The sequence below is a fragment of the Aedes aegypti genome, chromosome 3 (genome assembly GCF_002204515.2).
Source record: "Aedes aegypti strain LVP_AGWG chromosome 3, AaegL5.0 Primary Assembly, whole genome shotgun sequence".
Lineage (NCBI taxonomy): Eukaryota > Metazoa > Arthropoda > Insecta > Diptera > Culicidae > Aedes > Aedes aegypti.
Window position 1 is genome coordinate 243688326 of NC_035109.1, and position 6565 is coordinate 243694890.

Below are 6565 nucleotides of genomic sequence, written 5' to 3' on the forward strand. Positions count from 1 at the left end.
ATTGGTCGCATTCACCACCAGTCCAACTTTTGCTGCCTCGCGTTTCAGGCAGGTGTACATGTCTGCCACCTTTTCAAATGTTCGGCTGACAATGTCCATATCATCCGTGAAGAAAACAAATTGACTGGATCTCGTAAAAATCATACCCCGGCTGAAGCCCAGCTCTCCGCATAACACCTTCTAGCGCAATATTGAACAACAGGCACGGAAGTTCATCACCTTGTCGTAGTCCCCGGCGGGATCCAAACGAACTGGAGTGTTCGCCTGAAACCTTCACACAATTTTGCACACCTTGCATCGTCGCTCTTATCAGTCTCGTGAGCTTTCCGGGAAAGCTGTTCTCGTCCATCATTTTCGATAGCGCTCGATACTGTCGTATGCCGTCTTGAAATCGATGAAAAGATGATGCGTTGGGACCTGGAATTCACGACATTTTTGAAGGATTTGCCGAATCAAATTTAAGTTCCCACTTAATATGTCATTCACTTAGCGATATTTTAGTCTCACTTGTCAACTTCGCCATAAACATGTTCTTTTGAGTCTTGAAGAAAGCATTTTGAAATGGTTTAAAATAATAGGGAATTATTGGTAAAAATCTGTTCAATTGCGCTGTTATATGGCTATAATGTACCTATAAGTATATGGTACAGTACATTAAAAGGATAAACAGAGTAGGCACAGATAAACAGACGTAACTTTTAGAATAAATTTCTTCAAAATCCTTCATCTAGTTTTGGTAAAATTACTCCGAAAATGCATGGCTTCATTCGCTGCGAGATCACCTTCATCATCTGGCGAGCATGTTGTAACTACCGTGTACCTTGATGGCTAGAGTGCAGCGTCAAGCCATTACCAACGTATTGTAGAGCTCCATATTCGTTGGTCTTAGGCGATACTCCTCAAGTTGTCTCCAGCGTTTAGGATCGCCAGGTGCTCTTCCACTGCGTGCAGACAATGTATTTGACCTTAGTGCAGTTGGAACTAAACTAAAAAATTATAATAGAGATTGTAGAAAAGATTATTCGTTGAAGTAAAGTATTTATAAAATCTCATACAAAAACGTTGAAACAAACATGATAAACAGCATTATTTGTCTATGAGAATTTGACAACATTATAGTTCTGAGTACATATCGATTAATCATCATGTTTTAACATTGAATTTATTATAAATCAATGGTTTTTGGAACAAATAAATTATTTATTTTTTTTAATATAACTAGATATATTTTGAAATAAATCGAATGAACTACCGTTAGTTCTGGTGAAATTGATCAAAGGGTGAAATTGATCACCGTGTCACATGATTTTCTTTCTCCATGGTATAAACCTGGAAGTTTTTAGGTTGCTTAAAATATGTCCCCAAATCAGATTTCATCATTAAAACTTGTACCCATTTGCTCAACCGTTTTAAATAATTGAATTTCTGTAAGATATATCTAAATTCCTTAGGAAATTGCCTACATTTAAGCGTTTTCCGAGTGATTCTTGTAATTTAAGTATTTATTATTTCTATAAATATTTTGCTGTTAAGAATTTAGCAAGCATATTCGGATTCAGTGAGCTCATATTTGTTATGTAGAGTTGTTTCGGTGACTTACAATTATCTCTTTGACAAGTGATCAATTTCACCCCGAAATGCGATTCTCCGATTTTTTATTTAGGAGATGATTTTTTGCACTAAAATGACATTTGTAGAAAATGTCGATACATCAGCCAATGAGGCTCACCGTCGTACTTGTTTTCCTGCATTCAGTTGTTTGTCATTATTAACATTATGGAAAGAGACAAGAAAAACCGTGAAAAGTGATCAATTTCACCCGAAATTACGGAATATAAAGTATACAGGACGTTGCGTACTTCTAGGCGTTTAGCGTTCTTTGGAACAAACAGCCTTAATTTGTAAAAATGCTTCTCGCTAAGAGATTTGAGGATGAATTTATGAATGAATGAATGAATGAATGAGCTGTCAGGATAAATGAGGAACTCTTTCGACTTAACAAAAAATGATCGTTGAACAGATTGTTTCCAAGCGTATCAGAAAACCTAAAATCTCATCAATTTTCAATATTCCATAATAAAGCCTCAAATTTTCTTGATTTCAACGAAAACAGCTCTAGCATAAAGTGTCGATGTACCAATTCCAATAAAAATAAAGTTAGTGGCATTTTTTTACATCATCTGAATGCTGTTTATCATGGCTTTGTTGGTAAATATGAGAACTACAAAAACTAATATTTTTGTATTTACTATCACTTGCGCCACTATAGGAACACATGTGCCTATAGTAGCACTATTTCTAATTTCCGTTCCTATAGTAGCACTAGCTACACGGCGTAGGCAAAATACAAAGCAAACCCGTATTTTTACAAAACTTGTAAATTTTCCTTTAAAGTGTGGATCGAAAGCTCTTGATTGATGTGAAAAAAAAGTTTTAAATTCATCAATTATTTCGCTTAATAAAAAATACTTTCTCTTGGTAGTGCTACTATAGGAACAATAGGTTAACTATAGGTGCAAGGGAGCTTAAATTTTAAGCAAAACTGTTAATTTCTATCAGTTCTTGAACAAAATTGAGCTGTGTATCAATGGTGATTAGATAAATAGCTCCTAACCTTCATGTCAAAAAATATTTTGCAACGATTTTTAGCAAAACAGTCGTAAAAAGTCACTAGTGCGACTATAGGGGACTGTCTACTAAGGGAACATCGACCCTACTTATACTCTTTACTTTTGCATTCGTTTTGCTTAACTCATTTGGAAGGTTTAAGATGCATTTGTCGTATCATGGTAAGGTGGTCGCAATCCACATTGAAGACTGAAAATTAATTTAGGATGCTAAATACACGTTTTAAACCCAAACGTGAGTCGCGTAGAATTTTATTTTTTCAATTGGAACAAACATTGCGCATATATTTTTTGTTAAAGTGATATTAATTTACTTAAAGTAAACTAATTAACACAAAATATTGTGTTAGAAATTAGATAAATTGTTACATCAATATCATCGTACAAGAAATGTGACCGTGTGGCCTAATGGATAAGGCGTCGGACTTCGGATCCGAAGATTGCAGGTTCGAGTCCTGTCACGGTCGGCGGATGTTTTTTGCTTCATTTAGGCCACAAGAAAGAAAGTTCGATTTTCTTCTTTGTTGTTGGAGTGCATTTTCGTTTCGAAGTAGTAATACCAAGCGTGTGCTAGAATAAGGGCGTAAGTCGCATGATCGATTTCTCTTCATCGATCCTCTCTTCTGTGAATAAAGGTGACAATATATTATGTGGTCTATTGATTTTGTTGCATGCTTCTGTGAGGCGAGCGACGGAAACAATATCAATCTTGTGCGGTTCGCGTCGTGCGAGTGCGAATATTTAGATATTTGTGTTAAGCCGAGGACAGATCGCAAGTCGTTTCATGCTTTATGATCACACAGTGTTACCTGTTGTAAGGTTTTGATATTTTTCTTGTCAAGAGTGTGTTAGAATAAATGCGTAAGTCACATGATCGATTTCTCTTCATCAATCTTTTCTTTTGCAAATGAAGGTGACAAGGTGCAAGTGTTTTAGCAGTTTTCACTTCAAGATTCTAGACGGCGACGCATTCTTGCATCCTGAGAAGAAAAATTGCCAAGAAACTTGAATCTAGTCACTTTTATTCACAGAAAAGAGGATCGATGAAGAGAAATCGACCATGCGACTTACGCCCTTATTCTAGCACACGCTTGATGTACGCTAAATAGGCGCTTCACATTTTTTTCCGTTTATGTAACTTTCAAACAAAATATGGATGGTTTGTCACTACACTTAAGTGTTGGCATAAAACATTATTCTTAGTTTGTACAATTTTAATATGCATATACCTTCCTTTTCCATCATAACTGAAAATAACGTTTGAATGGCTCGACATTACGAATGACGACGTACTTTTTTAATCTTCTACCAATAGCTTTTAACGCGATAGAAAAATACAAAACTAGCATTTTATCTTTCGACCTTCTGTTCTTCCAACCTTTTGCCATAGATTTACCGTGCTATTATATCGATTTTCTCAAAACATTACTTTTGAGTTTTTCTTATAATTTGAGAAAGCAAAATCCATTCCTTTAGTTAGAAATGCACTCTAGGTTTTTGGATCAGTGCATATAAATTATAACACAGTACAAACGTGGACTCCACGACTTACATTCGAGAGGACCAATATACTAAAAACATGTAAATTTTACTATAAAATTCGCATTAACTTGAGAACGGTTAGAGATATGAAAAAAAATATCACCAGATTGAAAGGATATAGTAATAGCTATAGAATAGCAGAATTCAATAATGATATTAAATATAAAACAATTTGCGATTCTGACCCTGGGAGGGAGGCTCAGATACTACACACGAAATATGGATTGAAGTTTTTTTCAAACTGTAAGAAAACTCCAGCTTGCCAACGACAATCAAGGCAGACTTGATGAAAATCGCTGGTTTTCTTTCGGTGTGTACCTTCGATCTTTTCGGACAAACATGGAAAAAGGGTCAAAGTTTTCTATGCATTTCATTTTTGATGTTATTAAAAAAAAGTAAAATTATGCGTAATTGAATACTTTATATTCAATCAGAATGAAAGGTGCTGCCGTGACAATACTTTTGAATAGGCATGAATAGCTTACAGTTGATTTTTTGTCACATTTGATGAAATGCAAAAATATGTTTTGATCGATTACGCGCTTTTTTCATGTTTGTCCACTGTTTAAGATCCGGGCTCACAGTGACAGTTCGTGACAGCAGAATCTCGGCTCACTATGACGTACAGAAATTTCGTATCGGTTTCTCCCTCCCAGTTCTGACCCATTTTTCAAATCATAAAAATTTTAAAAAAATATCGTAAAATGTTACGTTTAAGTATGTTTAGGCCAGCAACAAACTACCAGAAGGGCCGAAGGGCTCAATTTAGCACCACACTAGTGGACGCAGCATATCTCATGCTGTCGGCTACAAGCACTTCATATTAACCACACTTTTCACCACTGAAATTACTTTTCTTTAGAGCATATCATAACAATCGAGCATAGCTAAAACAAAATACAAAACATCAGTAAAACATTTCAATTCATTAAAACATCTACTTACCATTACGATTGTTCTAAATCAACACAACATTGTTATTGTTTATCATTCGAATTCTTTGACAGTTCCAGAAGATTCTGCAGAAGCTTTATTGTATAACAGCTAGTCCACAATACATTATTGTATGCAATAATAGACTACTAGAATGTTCCATACAAGTTCTATAGGGAATAGCAGATTATAAATAGGACAAATCGTGTTATTTCCATTATGGCGATAACAGGTACAAATAGTGTATGAGAGCCATATTCTGGAGGCGGTTTGTTAACATTTTTTGATCAGTGAAATAAAAAAGTAAAGCTGTTTCACGGGTGATTTCCACGGTGGGACCGTTCGGTAAGGCATTATCGGTTTTGTGATCTACTACTAGGATTTTTCAATCAAACGTTCGAAAATGTTCGCAAACGGCAGCTACTGACTTCATGGTAAAAAGGGCCTTCCTTAGCCGAGTGGCTAGAGTCCACGGCTACAAAGCAAAGCCATGCTGAAGGTGTCTGGGTTCAAATCCCGGTCGGTCCAGGATCTTTTCGTAATGGAAATTTCCTTCACTTCCCTGGGTATAGAGTATAATCGTACCTGCCACACGATATACGAATGCGAAAATGGCAACTTTGGCAAAGAAAGCTCTCAGTTAAAAACTGTGGAAGTGCTCATAAAAACACTACGCTGAGAAGCAGGCTCTGTCCCAGTGAGGACGTAATACCAAGAAGAAGAAGGGTTTTTTCAACGATGCTTGATTTTTGAGTTTTCACTCATTTTTCCTCGAAATTAGGCTCTGGAAAGGTACTGAGAGTTCAATAATGCTGTTTTGTATCATGTTTTGAATTTTCACTGCATTTCGACTCCTTTTATAAACTTAAGTTGCTGCCATGAATCCATTGCGATAAATTGATTTTAACACAAAATTTCTGGAAAAAATTATGAGCAATCTGTTTATTACTTATTAGCGTTGCACTTTCATTCACTTTAGATTGCATTTGAGTCCATTAAGTCCATAGTCCATAATTGTTACACTTTTATGTCGAATGCCAGGAACACTATTGCCATAATTGGTACCAAGACAACGCTTTTTAAATCCAATTTTTAGTAGATTTAAGTCAATTCAGTACTGAAACTGTTCAATTCAACAAGGCTTCAAACTAGTAATTAACATAAACAAGTCATGTTAACGTTTTAAAATGAATAAAATCTGATTTTTATCCATACTGTTGACTTGTTGCATCCATAATTGGTACAGCTATCCCATTATTTAAAAAAATAAACTTTATTTTCGTGAGTAATAACACACATTATAATAAAATAATTACAAGCAAGTGGGCACTTTATTTAGGCGCTGACTGTATTTGCCGATTTTGGAAAAAAAATGTACACCAAATGACCCTGCAACTATGTTCCATTGCAGTAGCACCATCAGCAGGACACTCGTTCCGATTCACACGAGATCCCTGTCATCA

The 6565-nt window shown here is 35.6% G+C and overlaps 1 non-coding gene across 1 annotated transcript; it reads left to right on the forward strand.

Moving 5' to 3' along the window:
* Positions 1–3021: 3021 nt before the first annotated feature.
* On the forward strand, positions 3022–3094 carry Trnar-ucg. The gene has a single exon. It is a non-coding gene; the product is annotated as a tRNA-Arg (tRNA).
* Positions 3095–6565: the final 3471 nt, after the last annotated feature.